Here is a 17593-nt window from a genome sequence, read left to right as displayed (position 1 = left end):
CTGGAACAGTGCACAATTTTAAGGTACTTGTACTATAATAGAGGATTGTGCACAACATGGGGCCCTGCTTGAATGCAAATGAATGCATTAATCTATCACTAAAAGTACATTCCATGCTAAAAAGCACAATGGTGTGTAATATGCATGACAATTGTCAAACATAAATTGTTCAGAACAAATATCTAGAGAAAAATGTCTTTTGATTTGATGTAAATCTCAGTTTAAGGTAACAAGTGTGATTTCCCTACATTTTTGTTTCCTGGAATAATCCTCTCAATTGAATGCACTCGGCTGATCACACAGTTCTGACGCCTACGATCATATACTTGCTTTGAGCTTCTGTGCACACCGTGATCAGCTAAACCCTCAGCAGCTGAGAGAGAATGAGCAGTGAGATTAGGGGGGAGGATGGGGGAGCAAGTAAGTAAACCCGATAGGTTAACCTGTAAAATCCTAAACTAGTATTAAATTCAACCATGAGATTATTATTCTTCATTGTACTATATAACACATTTCAGTAAGATACATTTAAATGGAAACATCAGTAAATAAATAATATATATATAAAACTCCTCTGTTCCTACTTGGAAGAATGGGAGGGTGGATCCAGTGACCACTGTATGAGAGCTATTCACCCATACTGGCACCAGAAACAGATTCTTCTCCAAATATAAAAGCCTAGGCAAGCATGAAATTACACAGGCTGCGCTGAATGGTTGTCAAAACAGCTGATTGCACAGTTTCTATTGGTTGTCCAGTTAGATGTATCCACAATCACTCCATTACCAACCTTGGCAGGGATGACCAGCTCCTGAACCACAGCAATGCTGACACAGGACCCCCTATGGTTCAAGGGTGGAAAAGTTATTGCCAATTTTTATTGAGCTATATTTTGAGTCAGACTCAGGGCCATAACCTGATTTCAGATAGGGCCGCTACAGCATGGGAAAGAAGAGCAGCAGTGAATTATGGGTAAAAGCATGGTGAACTCACAAATGCCTCAGTGTTTCCCAACCACAGTCATCAAGGCACATTAACAGTCCAGGTTTTAGTGATATCCATACTTGAGCACAGATGGTTAAATCAAAATAACTTAGGTACTAATTAAGTCACCAGTGCTCAAGTATGGCTATCCTCAAAACATGGGCTGTAAGTGTGCCTTGAGGGCCGTAGTTGGGAACCCCTGCCTTAGTTCTATGCAGAATATTAGCATTAATTCAAGCAAGTTTGCCCAGACATAATTCTGACCTCTACATCAGTGCTTGTCAAACTCGATCTTCAAGGCAATCTAATAGTCCAGTTTAGTGTGCTCAAGCATGGGTACAATGAAAACCTGGAGTGTTAGTGTGTCTTGAGTACTGAGTTTTGAGAAGAACTGCTCTAGGGGCAGCAGTTTCAATCTTACCAACTGTTTGGCTAACACACATTGGGGCATATTCATCAAACTGTGCAATGAGAATTTTTAGTTTTCAATTCTTATTGTATTCTCTCACAATTTGTTCATGATTCATCATGCCCCCAAGAGAAAACTTTAGAAAAACTGGCCTTTTTGAGAAGACAGTTTTTCAAACAGTGATAATTTTCCCCACTGGCTGCCGGGGTGTCCAGCTGCAGAAAGGGCAGCACCTCCGCCCAGACCCCCTTCGGCACCCTAAATAGCACCCCCTCCCCCGTCAACATCATACAGTAGGGGGCTGCCCAGCATAAGAACTTTGCAGCCTCACCCCCCCCCCCTCCCCCTTCACTGTAGCATAATTTTGCTGGGGGCTCCCTGGCTGTGCACCTTTTCACCTGGATCAGGGGTGATCGCCCCCCCCAGGGATGTTATTTGTGTCACGGCCATGGACATCCCCCCGCACCAGTTAATTATTGCAGCCTTGACTTCCCCCCCACTCCTGGAACTTTGATGACCCCACCCCACCAGGTCAGCAGCCGAGGATAGCTGGAGCAGTGCGGCCCATTCACCCCCTGCTGGGACTTTCAAGTCTGTGTGCTCGGCTGTAAAGGGAGGTGAGCGTTCAGCCACAGACACCTCTCTCCCTCGCCGACTCCTTATTGCTGGACTGCCAGGTCGCGCGGCAGCCACGGTAACTACCCCCCTTCCCCGGAACAGTACTGCTGGGGCTACCCGACTGCAGAGATCACTCTGCAGCCGTGGCCCCCTCCTCCCCCGTACCCCTATTGCACAAGCTGGCATGTAAAAGCCAACTTGTGCAGAGATTCTGGGGCTGTACGCCATCTCAGGATGGTGAACTATCAAAATCAAACTTTGAAAAAAAATGCTTTTTTGAAGTTTTATGAATGTCACAATTTCTTCATCTCCTGCGGAGTGTAGAAATGGTGATATATAAGTGATGATGAATATGCCCCATATTTTGTAAACGAGAACTAATAAGAGCCCACCCTAGCAGCAGGTGGGACAACCCGAAACAGGCACTTGGGATCATACAGAGGCCATTTAGAAACTCACTACTGGGGGATGGAAAGAGGACAATTGGATGCATTGCCCATAGCAACCAATCAGATTCTTGCTGTTGTTTTATAAAATGCACAAGATAAACTATAGCTTTAATCTGCTTGGTTGTTATGGGCAACATCTCCACTTGTCTTTAAACAGTTTGATAAATCTACCTCTATGGGTCATTTAGCAATGTTACAAATGCTTCTGCATTCTGCATGTGGCGCTGCCTTTTTTGTGTGGCATCTGTGTGGATGGAAAATGGTGCATCCTCTGATGGGAGAAGCAAACAGGCATACCACCCAACTGGCAGGACAGTTCTGCTTTTCGGGCATTGTCAGGCCGTTCCACATGTGTGTCGCAGAGTCCCACTGGGGGAAAGGTTGCAGTGCAGCGAGAGAGAGGCTGGGGCAGCCTTGAAGCTCAGAAAGCACTGGGTACACCCCTAGAGTGACAGAAAACAAGGGCCTGATGTGAGAATGTTCTTCCAAAGACTGTTCCCAAAACCAATGTGGGTATGTACCTACAGTATATATACGCTCAAGGCAGGGCCGTAGGGTGGGTGGTGCGGCCAATGCCCAGGATGCAATGTCTTGGGAGTATAACACCCACTGCCGGTCTCTCCTATTCAGACTGCAATGTAATAGTAAGCAACACCCTAGAGAATCATTTGAGAGTGGCGCACTCAGCAGCTCTGTCCCTGGCTCCCCTGATTCCCCTCCTCTCTGTCCTGTCACTCAGTGGCAGTGCAGTGCTGCCACTCACTGCCAGTTGTACCATTCATAGCAATGTTGTGGACATGATGTAATCTCTTAGCGACATTGCATTATGCTACCAGGCTGTCAGTGGAGAGAAGAAAGACACACGTGAATGGAGAGTGTGTATCTGGAGGAGGAAAAGCCAAGATGCCAAGACAGAGGGGAACATGGGAAAAATAAAGATACTCTGGGAGTGGCAATGGAGAACATCACCTGCAATACAGAAGAGGTGGGGGGAGAAGCACAATGAAAGACAAATAGAGGAAGGTTTGGGAGCACATTAATGGGAATGTGTGGAAGCAGCACACTACTGGGAATATAGAGCGGGAAACACTCTGGAGATACAGACGGGGGAGTACTGAACATGAACACTTTGAGAGGGCACATTACTGGCAATATAGTAGAGGGGAGCAAAATATATTGATGGCAAAACAGAGTGCGTTATTGCAGAAGAGGGTGAAGCATAATAATAGCCATGGAGAGGGAGAAGGGGAAGTACATTATTGGAATTACAGGTTGGGGGGCTCAAAACAAGACATACAGGAGAGGGGTAGCACAATACAGAACATTACACAAGAAGAGTGGTCCAGAAAGCGCTGTCTCTTGACGAGTAGGGTATAATTCTCCTTCTCTAGTGTTCACTCCTGATAGGTATTCACAATTTTCTCAGAAGCAAGAGAAGGAACAGGACAATGTATTTAATCAATGGGGACTTTATGTTGGTGATGTCAATTTTCCACCAAACACTCACCTCAAAGAAGTGAGATGCATGCACATAAAGGTTTCTTTGCAATGGGAATATTTCTTATTGAAAACGCCAAGGATACAGGTCCACCAATACGATAACCCCTCAAATTAGACACTCACCCGGGACGAGGTGTAAATGTTCATCAAAAGGTATCTTTAAGGTGGCTTCACTCTCCCTGGTGTATTCCTCCCATAATGAATCAGATAATACGTATTCCTCAGAAAAAAGTAACATTTATTCCAAAGTACAGTCTTTAAAAAGGTTACAATGGATCCAAAAAATTTAAAACATTTATTCAAAGTTTCCACAAACAGTAGTTAAAAAACATAAAAATAGCTCTACAAAAAAAATAACACAAGCACAGAAACAACACAACTTCTCTTTCTCACCCGGACTGAGAGGAATATATGGTGATCAAAACCCAGATGGTATTTGGTTAGTCCATGTGCATCAGAGAGTTCCCCTTCACTCCCAACGCGTTTCTGACACAAGGTCCTTCCTCAGGGTGTGTAGGGGAGCACTCTAGTCACCGTATATATATCCAACCTCTAGGTCACGTTTAGTGTGGACAGTACATTGCACAATGGTTCATCATAAAACATGGTCAGTACCAAAATTTAAACATGAATAAAAAGACACACAGTAGAATAATTTCATAAAATATTCTAATACATTTCACAAGCTATAATCTTTGGACATTTTTCCATTAAAATACATATACTGTACATAAATATAACTGTAAATCTAGGACATAGCTTCTATCCATCCCTGTTGTAATTATCGGCGCTAAAACACCAATAATCCATGTCCCGAGGAGATTTACATCACATCTGGCGGCTTTTTGCGGCAACTTCCGGTCTTTGGAACGCAAACAGGAAGCTGCGATGACCACTTCCGGTCCGGTGGAACGCAAATCAACAAAACGCCATTTTGGAGTCCAAAAGCCTATGTTGTCCATATTATGACACAGCGGGGACAGAATAAGTTATAGCGCCAAGATGGATAGGTCTGTTAGTCAGTTCACAATTCTGCATAACACAGAAATAACAAACAAAATAAGAAAAGATTAATACACAATCCACATGGAGCAAGCAGCATAAAATAATAATATATCAGTTCATTAAAACCACTTAATCTCAAAGTCTACATTTAGACCATTTGGTATCAGCATTCTCAGTGTGTAGATAGTAGAGATGAAAGGGTTCGGTTTTACTCGGACTTACTCGGATTTACTCAAATCTCCTTATTGGCTCTCGCATGTCACATGTTTTGGTTAGCCAATAAGAAAAATCCTGAAAATCTGATTTTGCGATAAGAACCGAGTAAATCCGAACCCGCTCCTCTCTAGTAGATAGTTCTAATTTCTCTTTGAGCTAACCTACTATCCTTATCTCCACTTCTCCAATGGGGTTTTATTGCATATATCCCACAAAATGAGGTTAAGTGGTTAATATTGCACTGATGTACTTGTTTAAAATGTAGGGATACATTATGGGTCTCCAATCCTTTTCTAATGTTTCTCTGGCTGGGTCCACAGGATTATCCACAGGATAACATTGGGATATGGTTGAGCGACAGCGGAAATGGCACCAACACGGTCACAAGCTTTCTGGCCTCCCAGGATGCATCGGGGCTTCCCCATATAATCTCGCCCACTGACTCAGTCAAATCAGTTTTTTGCTTGGTGCGGCAGGAAGCCGCATGGTCACAGGGCTGCTGTAGATAAAGCAGCCTGAAGCTTTTATTATTTTATTTTAATAGACTTACTATGTTTTTTGAGCGACTTTTCTTAACAGCGTCTTAAACGCATACTGGAAAGAGTCGCTCCAACAACTTCCCCACCGGATCGCAACACCGCTTACCTTCGCGGTAATAGTGCTGTCTCGACGGGCGTCTGTGTCGGATGTTCTAGCAGGTCCTGCAGACGTAACCAGGCTGTGGCCGGAGCATGGGGGGACGGTAAGTCTATGGATTTCCTCTTACTAGGGGGGTCCGGACACAGCTACACTGTATTGGTGGAGACTACAAACAGTGTGTTGATGCGCCGAACATCTCAAGTGCGACAGCGCTACGCTCCAGGAATCATAGGCGCCAGGACTAGCGTGGTTTCATGTTTGGAATTTGTTTTTAGCTATATGTCATGTGTGTGATGTTATTACATTTTTATACAGTATCACACTATTATGTTTAATATTTCTTTTTCCGGTACTGACTCCATGACCGAGGGCTGAAAGCCACTCCATATGCAGAAAAACTGAAGGAGGTGTATGGATTTAACAAGTTGAATAATAGCTGTTCACGTTTGGTAAGGCGCTGGTTGAGCGGTATTCCACGTATCGAGTCTCTATGGAGGGCCTCCCGGGTTTTTTGGAGGGTCTACTGCTGACTATGACTCCTGAGATCTCTAAAGATCTCCTCCTTCTCGACAGAGCACACCGGGCACTGCGCCCACGACCGCCCCCCACCCAACCCCCCCGGGACGTCATCCTGCGGTTCCACTACTACAAAACAAAAGAGAGGTTCATGATGGCAGCTCGGGAGAACCAATCAGTTATTTACTCCGGAACCCAGCTACAAATATTCCAGGACTTGGCTCCTTCCACACTTCGAAAACGTAGAGACCTCACCGCTATCACCAAGGTCCTCCGAGACAACTCCATCAAGTATAAGTGGGGTTTCCCGTTTCAACTTCATGTTTCCAAAGATGGCTCTCACCATTCGATTAAAACGCCCGCCCAGGGCTATGACCTCCTTAAGTCCCTTGGCCTCTTTGACTCTCTGCCGGATGAGATCCGGAATCATCTCACTATCACATCCCCTAGGAGACCTGTGGCGCCTGCTCCCGAATGGTCTACTAAATGAGCGATTGAGTTGCCTTCACCAGTTTAGTTACTCTGATTGACATTGCACATTAGTTCTTTCTTTTATTATATTACTCACATGATACTTTTTTTTTTTTGTGATAGCATGTTATCTCAGATTTCTGTGTGCTGCTTCATGCTGACTCCATTGTTGGGACTGCTGCGTGCTTTGGGGTGGATCGGCTATTATGCCGCTTCGCTCCGAGGGATGACCTAGTCTGCTCATAACGATTTGTTTGTTTCATATTTTAGGCTCTTTATGTATTAACATTAGCTTCGATAGACTTCAATGTATATCCGCCTATTCTTGCCTCTGCTATAGAGCAGTTAACTAGCTATGCGTTTAAATGTCCTCCTGCTATGTTGATTATACCATGCTGGTTCCTTCTCCCTCCCTATTACGCTGTCCTATATGTTTGATTGTGGTTCCTTGGTAATCTATATGTTGTTTAGATTTACTTCACATTAGGTCTTGGTGGTCCCTTTTTTCTTTTTTATGTTTTCATGCCTTGAATTGGTAAGGCTAATCTGCCGCCTAACCCTAAGGGACTACCCTGGTTCTCTAACTAAGACATATGTGTTTTGGCTGCTATTGTTTTCGCAAACCACCATTGATGCGTCGGGACTACGCTATAGAAATGTGTTTTTTTTGTTGCCATACTTGAATTCATATCCTCATGTATGGGTATTATGTATGTATAGATATTGTCTGCAATGTCTTCTCTTCTCTCCCTGCTCTTCTTTACTCACTGACCCGATTCTCCCGCACCCCTTGCCCTGGCTCGCAGAATGTATTTTCCCTTTTTCCGTATATTCTTCTTTTTCCTTGTTATTTGTTCTTATTGGCGCTACCCCCCATTCCGAAGGAGCTGCCCACCTGGCACCTGCCCCTTCACTCCTGGACCCAACCCGCTCTTAGGAAAGGGTCTCTCCCTTAAGTTTGTACCTACGCTCCCCCTTACCCGTATTTCTCTCTTTTTTCTTTCCTCTCTAATGCCCCCTGGTCGGCCATGTCGGAGGCTATACTTTCTACTGAGCTATTCTGTTTTCTATCCTCCATGACTCTAAAAGTTTTGTCCCTTAATGTCAATGGCCTTAATTCCCCGACCAAGCGCTCCATGGCGTTTCAATTCTTTGCCCGACAGAAAGCGGATATCATATTCTTACAAGAGACCCATTTTAAGACCCCTCACCCCTCTTTAAGCTCCAAACGTTATCCTCATGCCTTTTACTCCACAATGTCAGCTAAGCGCAGAGGCACTGCCATCTTGGTTCATCGTGATCTTTCATTGGTCGTCCGGGACTCAGTCCTCGATGCCCATGGCAGATTTGTAATCCTTTCCGGCTCCCTCAATCAAACCCCCATCACTTTGGCTTCGATTTACGCACCGAACATGCAGCAGGGTTCATTCTTCAAGACGTTCTCTGACCATCTTTCTAAATTTGCGAATCCCTGGGTTATTGTGGCCGGTGATTGTAATGCTACATTAGACCCCCATGTGGACAGATCCCATCCGTGCTTATGGCCTTCTCCCCATATAAAACTGTCCAAACTCCTCCAGTCAAGCGTCAAAGCTCACAATTTCTACGATAGCTGGAAAACCCTTTACCCCTCCGCTAAAGGCTACACGCACTATTCCCCACAACACGATATATATACTCGTATCGATTACATTTTTGTAGATAGGGATACCACCCAAACCCTTTCGGGCGCTCAGATAGTCCCGGTCACCTGGTCTGACCACTATGCGATAGTACTTGATTTCGCTACCTCTCATAAACCCTCGACTTCGCGTAAGTGGCGCCTCGCTGAGTCTTTGCTTCTTAAGTCTTCCAACGTGTCTCAAATCGATGAGGCGATTCATCATTATTTTGATGATAATGTTTCCCCTGATATCTCACCAGCAATACTGTGGGAAGCACATAAGGTAACACTGCGAGGTCTCCTCATTAGCCTTACGTCTATCCAGAGGAAAGTTGAATCTAGACGGATCGCTGACTTAGAGGCTGAATTAGCTTCGGCGACTCTTCGCCATCAACGCTTTCCCAAACGCAAATTATACCTAAAGATACTTGCCTTGAAAGGACAACTGTCTCAGATCCTCACTAAAAAGACGATCAAATCACTCTTGTGGATCCGTCAGAAATTCTACGAAAAGTCGAATAAGGCAGATACTTTGTTAGCCCGACGATTGCGTGAGAAACGCACGCTTAATCGTATACTGGCTTTGCGATGCCCTGATGGTTCCACGACATGTGACCCTAAACTGATGGCCTCCCACTTCCAAGATTATTATACTTCCCTTTATAACCTTCCCTCTGAGGTCTCTACAGCTCCTCACCATGTTGCAGCTATCCAACAGTATCTTTCCTCTTGTCATTTACCGACACTTTCCGCAACAGATCTTAAGACACTTAACTCTCCTATTACTCACGAGGAAATCCTTTCTACAATTAAGCAACTTCGCCGCTCCTCCGCCCCGGGGCCTGATGGGTACACTGCCATATATTATAAAAAGTTTTCCCAAGCCCTTCTTCCTATGTTGCACTTACTCTTTAATTCGTTAATGGACGGGAGTTCTCTCGATGCTGCCACCACCAGAGCCAATATTATCGTTATCGCCAAATCGGATCGGGATCCACTAGAAATGAAAAACTACAGGCCCATCTCACTGTTGAACACAGATTTAAAGTTATTTGCTAAAATCCTCGCAAATCGGCTCGCCCCTTATCTCCCCACGTTAATTCACCCGTACCAAGTGGGGTTCATCCCCAACTGTCAGGCGGCAGACAATACACGGCGCCTTATTGATCTCATACACCTTTCCCAGCGGGACTCCCTCCCGACTCTGGTGGTGGCTCTCGATGCGGAAAAGGCCTTTGATAGAGTAGCCTGGCCTTTCATACAACAAGCACTACAGGCTATAGGAATACATGGTCCATTTTATAATGCCATCACTTCACTCTATTTTAACCCCTCGGCATCGGTCCTGGTTAACGGTCTTTCCTCCCCATCCCTTTCTATTAGAAATGGCACCCGGCAAGGTTGTCCACTTTCTCCCCTACTTTTTGCCCTGGTGATGGAGCCATTAGCGGCAAAAATCCGGTTAAACTCCAACATCTCGGGTATGGTGGTGGGCAATCATGAATACAAAATTGCGTTATATGCAGATGATGTCATATTGACTCTAACCGACCCACACACTTCCCTGCAATATCTTTTTGAGGAGATTCAAACATATAGCTCCCTTTCGAACTATAAACTCAACACCGACAAAACAGAGGTTCTAGACCTCCATATTACTCCGCAGGATCTTAGTCTTTTACGATCCTCTTACTCCTTTACATGGCGAAGCACTAAACTCAAATATTTAGGCATTTACCTAACAAATCCTATTCATCGTTATATGCTGCCAACTTTCCACGTTTAATATCTTCGCTGAAATCCGATCTCACCGCGTGGAACAGATTGTTTATCTCTTGGTTCGGACGCATTGCAGCTGTCAAGATGAACTTGTTGCCGCGTATATTATATTTATGGCAAACTCTTCCGATTCACATCCCTGTTAAGATATTGACGAATCTTCAGCGAGACATATTTAACTTCATCTGCGCGGGGAAAAAACCCAGAGTCAAAATGCGATTGCTCCAACAACACCGCTCGGAGGGCGGTCTTGGCGTGCCAGACCTTGTTCGCTACTACCGGGCTACGCACTTGGCCTCGTGTGTGCTGTGGCACTCACCTCCGGCACAGAGGATGTGGACCTCTCTTGAGGCGCATTCCCTTCATATGTTCTCGCCATCAACTCTGCCGTGGTGTCCGTCCCGCTCCCGCCCGAACTCTTCTCTTCTCTTTACCAACGGTGCGCTTTTCATTGTCGATATGGGACTTCTGTACTCGCTTTTATCAACTCCGTTCTCATAATCCCTATTTAACTCCTTTATGGAACAATCCACAATTTCCTCCAGGCAATAATCACTCTGCGTATCACCATTGGACTATACACAACATTCTTTTTCTGCAGGACGTAGCCCCTCTCTCCTCATTTCCATCCTTTACGGACCTACAATCCCGCTTTTCGCTTCCCCATTCAGTTTTTTATCAGTTTTTACAAATTAGACACTTATATGGAACTCTCACTAAACCCACCCGCCCCGTTATCGCTACCCCTCTAGAGATATGGTGTCGCGGATCACATCCGACGAAGGGACTACTCTCTCGCATTTACCGGGTGTTACTGTCACATAATGTCCCCTCCAAGGAGAGTCACGAACTGGCCTGGGAAAGAGAAGTGGGGGAGACCTTGACTGTTGAGGAGTGGGAGGATATTAGACAGGAAATTACCAAAAGTTCTATTTCTGTTCGAATTGCTGAAAATTCATATAAACTGTACTACCGCTGGTACCTGGTTCCTACTAGGCTGCAAACTATCTATCCCACGTGCTCAGCCGAGTGTTGGAGATTATGTGAACACCGGGGAACCCTGCTGTATGTTTGGTGGTCATGTTTATCGATCCGCCAGTATTGGAAATAAATCCATAAATTGGTTTTAGATGTTGCACACATAACCGTCCCTGACTCGCCTTTATATTCGTTACTCTCCCGTCCCATTCCTGACATCTCACGCCACCAACGTGCCTTAATTAAACACATTTTGAATATGGCTAAATGTCAAATAGCGTCTAATTGGAAATCCACGGCCCCTCCCACTCTGACCGCTACTATTAATGCAGTCTGGTTTACATATAAGCTAGAGCGAATTACAGCTGCACTTCGAGACTCCCCAGTATCTTTTACCGAAATATGGACACCCTGGACCTTATACTTTAACGCTGAACCGCCATTGACAACTTTTTAATTGTTTAACATTTAATATTTAATATCCAAACAGTAGCTTATTTATTAGTATGTGTGGCTCTGAATGGCCGACCTCTTCCTCGCCCCTCCTCGCTTCTTTATTATCTTTTCCCACCCGTACTCCCTTTTCTTTATTCTGTACCTCTCGCCTTTCTACCTTTTGTTTCTTCTCCTTCCTTTTTCATTTTCATTGATATTAGTACTAATTTTTAGAGGCTGGTTGAACGGAGGATGGTTTTTTATCCACCAACGGATTTATCTGTTTAATACCCCCCTCCCAATGATGTTACTTTATTGTCCCCTTAAAGGCCTCTTACTGTTTATAACTGTTTACAACGGTTTATCTGTTTATTAATATGTTTATAAACTAAATAAAACGTTTTCTCATTAAAAAAAAAGACCCTGCATGCCATGTCATGAACAACGGTAGCAACCGCCAGACAGAGAAGACACACCACCAGGGTGTAACCAAAAGCAATAACTGCAGACACCGTACGCACTGGGACGGGCGCCCAGCATCCTCTACGGCAGGGGTGGGGAACCTCCGGCCCGCGGGCCGTATAAGGCCCGCGAAGCCGTTTGGTCCGGCCCACCCGCTCCTCTAAGTGAGACACGCCGCCGCACAGTCCGGCGGCAGCGTGTCTCAGCTGTCACCACACGGAGGAGAGCGCGGCTATTGTCGGGCGGCGGCGTGTAGGACTTGAAACCAGCCGCCGGTTCGTGAGCCAATCAGAGCTCGCAGACCGGCAGCCAATCAGGAGCCGCAGCTGCCGGTCCGCGAGCTCTGATTGGCTCTCGAACCGGCGGCTGGTTTCAAGTCTTACACGCCGCCGCCCAACATAGCCGCGCTCTCCTCCGTGTCCCCGCCGAAAGGAGCGGTAAGCGGGACGGGGGGGGGGGGCATTTGTATACCTGGCACTGTGGGGGCATCTGTACACCTGGCACTGTGGGGGTCATCTGTATACCTGGCACTGTGGGGGGCATCTGTATACCTGGCACTGTGAGGGGCATCTGTATACATGGCACTGTGGGGGCATCTGTATACCTGGCACTGTGGGGGGCATCTGTATACCTGGCACTGTGGGGGGCATCTGTATACCTGGCACTGTGAGGGGCATCTGTATACCTGGCACTGTGGGGGCATCTGTATACCTGGCACTGTGGGGGGCATCTGTATACCTGGCACTGTGAGGGGCATTTGTATACCTGGCACTGTGGTGGCATCTGTATACCTGGCACTGTGGGGGCATCTATACCTGGCACTGTGGGAACATCTGTATACCTGGCACAATGAGGGGCATTTGTATACCTGGCACTGTGGGGGAATCTATACCTGGCACTGTGGGGGCATCTGTATACCTGGCACTGTGAGGGGCCTTTGTATACCTGGCACTGTGGGGGCATCTGTATACCTGGCACTGTGAGGGGCATTTGTATACCTGGCACTGTGGGGGCAATTGTGGATCTGGCACTGCACTATTGGGGGTATATGTGTATCACATCCCAATTGAACTGGCCACACCCATTTTTCTGGCGCGCGCGGGGGCAGACTTGTATGGCTCCCGAAGGATTTTATAAATATCCAAATGGCCCTCGGTAGAAAAAAGGTTCTCCACCCCTGCTCTACGGACTAAGAGAAAAGGATTTACCGGTAGGTTCTAAAATCCTATTTTCTCATACGTCTTAGAGGATGCTGGGGACTCCAAAAGGACCATGGGGTTTATACCAAAGCTCCAAAACGGGCGGGAGACTGAGGACGACTCTGCAGCACCGAATGAGCAAACATAAGGTCCCCAAAAATCAGGGTATCAAACTTGTAGAGCATAGCAAAAGCGTTTGATCCCGACCAAGAATCCGCTCGGCAAAGTTGAACTGGCAAGACTCCTCGGGCATCCGCCCAAGAAAAGCCCATCTTCCCAAAAGAAGGAACCTCCACCGACTTCGGTGACGGCAAATCAGCCGTAGAACGAACATGCCAAACCGCATCACAGATTCAGCATGTAACAGACTGCATAACGCAGTCTCCCAAACCAAGCTGGGAACATACCAGACAAACAGGGCCTCTGTTTCTCCAAACTGAGCCAAATTGATGACCTACATACTCAAATCCCTGGCTAGATCAAGGGAATTTGAACCAGCTAATGCCTAAGTAACCCCCCGCATCAAAATAGGCCGATTTCTGCGAAACCCAGAAACCACTCTTGGTAGAACTACCAACCGAGTACTCAATTCCTCTCTATCCACCTGAAAGATCAAACAAGGCTCTTGTGAGACAAAACCACCACTTCCAACACCCGCCTTGCGGACGTCAAAGTCAATAGCCTGACCACTTTCCAAGAGAGAAATTTCGTAAAGAAACTTATTAGGCTTGCCTCCACATCGGCTTGTAAAGTATGGATAAGCACGACCTAGCTGAAAGTCCTCCATAGGAGCCTTCCTGGATACACACCGAGACACATAATTACTCCAACAACGGTGGTAACGCAGTGCCGTTAGTTCTTTCCTAGCCTGAAGAATTGAAGAAACGACTTCACTGGGAACTCCCGTTCGGCTTAGGATATGACATTCAACCGCCCCGCCGTCAGACACAGCCGCGGTAAGTCCTGATACATGCCCTGATCTTGTTGTAACATTACCTCACGTAAAGTAAGAGGGCAGTCATTTTCTATGAGTAAACCATGAAAAACTGGATAGCCAACCCTCGCTGGCTAGACCGGATTTAAGAGGATCATCGGAACCTTCGATCATCTTACGCTTGTCAGAAAAGTGAAAGCGGAGAGGCCACCTAGACCGACTCAAAACACCCACGGTGTCACGAGGATGTCCACTGCTATATCTTGAGTGTCCCTTGACCTGGAACAATCTCCTCGAGGCCTCTCGTTGAGGCGAGACGCCAACAAGTCCAATTGCGACACTCCTCAAAGACTTGTCTCGATGATGACAGAATTTATCCCGGCTGGATATCGTGTCCGCAGAGGAAATCTATTTCTCCGTCGTTTACCCTAGGAACGAAGACTGCTAATATAGCATTTACCAGACTTCCCACTCAACTGCAAACTGTGCATCTTCTGCCATTGCCGCTTTGCTCCTTGTTCCGCCCTAGTGGCTTACTTACGCCATTGCTGACAAGTCGTCTGGCAGAATTAACACGGGCAGAACACGAAGAATACGTTCGTCTAAAATAGCTCTTAATTCAAGAAAGCTTACAGCAGACAAGTTTCCCAACTTGACCTCATCCACTGGAAATACGTCCCTTGCAAAGGACTGCTCCCCAGCTTCGGAGATCTGTATGCACGGACACCAGGATCTAAACCTGGATCCCTAACCTTCATTCCTCTAGAAGGAAAGAACCGAGCAGACACCACAGGAGCGATGTCCTGGCCGTTTTGATTATATTCCGGTGCATGCGCAGGTGAGACCCGGACCCCATTTCCTTCCAACTGGTCCCATGAAAACCACTCTGGTATTAGACCTGCTCACCGAAAAAGGCCTCTTAGGCCGCACCCATCTGTCTTATTAACGGAACCTATTGATGAGGTGTCACCTCAAAGCCAATCCAACTCTGGATCCTCAGACCTCTTTCCACAGGAAAAACACTGAACCTTAACCGGTCAGTATCTACTCTGAAACCTACTTCTGACATCTGCGTCGTTGGGAACAACAGCCAATCCCTGCGCCGAAGAACAGTCAGAGATAAACAACGATATGCACCTTCATACAGGGACAACGAGACAATGTCCTGAACGTGACGCACCTCTGTATGGCGTCGCGTACTACCTCCCCTTCCATAGGGGAAAGGCAAGATCTATTAGAAAAAACAGTAAGGGGAAACAACCGTAACTCAGAATGTTCCCCTTTGGCTTCTATAAATAACTCACAGGTCCTAGTCTATTCCTGGACTAACTGAAAATTAGTAGATAAGTGGTCACCGGAGTGGGGACCAGCCAGATAGACTCAGCGACAAGTGGTGTATGTAGTGGAAACAGAAAACTACGTCCACTTCTGCGAACCTAACAAGGCTGCAGAACACTTACCTTTTCACCTTCCACTGTCTACACAGAAAAGGAAAAAAGAACGGTATCGAACCGGTTAAAACGACTGCATCCCACAAAAGAATGCATCACCAACCGTTGTGAAAGAAGCTAACTCACGAATTCAGACTTACCAGCGGAAACCGCCGAGATTGACTGAACAGAGGCCACACCAAACAGCTGTATACCTCCCACCAGCAACTCCCGGAGACCTCCTCCGCATTTTACCGGTCACACCATCTGCTGTCACGTGGCAGCCTGCTGTAATGTTATAAGGAAGAATAAACATAGGCAAGCCTACCCACTCTGGGTAGGATAATTCTATCGGATGCCTACCCGACCACAACACTCCCTCAAGTGCACACAGTGCAAATAAGGTCAAAGTATAGAAATAAAATTTCACTTAGCTGCCTGTGTATGATCCTTTGCGACCGGGCTTTGCGTCGACCAGGAGTTGACTGTCATAATTTTCTCTTCGCGTTGTGAAGAGAATAATATTCATACTCCCTGAGAGGATCGAAACCAACTCGTCCCGGCCAATCTAGATCTTAATCAACAAAGCGACCAGCACATGAGAAGAATACCATTATTTCAGCATTCATGGATATACATAATGTAATAAACAATAAAACACCCATATCCTAACCATGCATATATTTAAAGTTATATCTACATATATATACATATAGATATAACCTATACGCAAGCGGATTGTCCAGACCCGTCAGGTCCCTAGTGACAGGAATGTGTTGAGAATGTGTATGACCATGTACTGATGTGCCCCCGATGTGGATCTACCAGGAACGTTACGGCCGACAGAAACTGAGTAAATGTCGACAGCACGGAATAGTAAGCGGGCAAAAATAATAATAATCTTGGAACCCCAAGGGGTCTGAGGGAAGCATACATATACAATTGTAATTACACTCCCCTCACATATATATATAAATATATATACAAATACAGGTACAAGGCAATAACAGCCTGTTAATTCTTTTACCCAGGAAATACCGTTGATGCCGACAGGGCATCGACAGACCACCGTGTCTCCCCTAGCGTGTTTACTTGTTTTTAAGCCCACAAAAGCAACCTGCTAATACTTAGTTGTTTGAATCAAGTACCGCCAAGCGTCGGCGAAACCGACAGTTATCCCCACAGGAGCTTTTGACAAAGCCCTCACACCTGTCGACACATGTCTACTAACCAATAGTGGGTAAATAAACAGGGAAACAGTGAATTTATGTAACACAACAAGGATTATGCGTCCATTATTTAACATAATGCTATATTACACCCATATAGCATTAAAAAAACACTGTGTCCCCCCTCCTTCTTACCATATAGTAAATCTTGGCGGGGACCTGAGGAAAAATGGCGCTGACTCCTGTGTAAGGGCTAAGCTCCGCCCCCTCCTGGCGCGCTTAAGCCCGCCCAAACATATATCTTAAATTGAGCTGGGGACCTATATACAGGGATTAATCCCCTGTATATACCCCTATATATCCAAAACGCAGCCCAGGGCGCCCCCCCACGCCCCGCACCCACGGAAACCGTTGGTGTGTGGGAGCGATGGAGCGCAGCGCGCACGCTGTGGTGCCCTGGCGGGGTGAAGACACCCGGAGTCCGGGTATGTTCCCCCACCAGGGAAGGTTCAAGACATGCTGCCAAGGACGCTCCCCCCTCAGCGCCCTGCACCCATGGAGCCGGTGGCGGTGGAGAGATGGCGCACAGTGCGCTACAACACGCTGGCGGGGTCCGAGACACGGAGCCCCGGCACCGCCAGCTTAACTCTGCAAGTTGTAATATGCTGCCCAGGGCGCTTCCCCCCAGCGCCCTGCACCCGTGAGAGCCGGCGGCGGGGAAGAAATGGCGCCTAGTG

The 17593-nt window shown here is 46.5% G+C and overlaps 1 long non-coding RNA gene across 1 annotated transcript in view; it reads right to left on the bottom strand.

Annotated features, from left to right (window-relative positions):
- Positions 1–4270: 4270 nt before the first annotated feature.
- LOC134928902 (uncharacterized) overlaps positions 4271–17593 on the bottom strand; it is a 98333-nt gene continuing 85010 nt past the window's right edge. Inside the window, exon 4 of the long non-coding RNA XR_010178111.1 lies at positions 4271–4992. This is a non-coding gene — a long non-coding RNA (uncharacterized LOC134928902). The remainder of the gene's footprint in view (positions 4993–17593) is intronic.

The sequence above is a fragment of the Pseudophryne corroboree genome, chromosome 5 (assembly GCF_028390025.1).
Source record: "Pseudophryne corroboree isolate aPseCor3 chromosome 5, aPseCor3.hap2, whole genome shotgun sequence".
In the NCBI taxonomy this organism is placed as follows: Eukaryota; Metazoa; Chordata; class Amphibia; order Anura; family Myobatrachidae; genus Pseudophryne; species Pseudophryne corroboree.
This window is presented reverse-complemented; position numbering and strand designations above follow the sequence as displayed.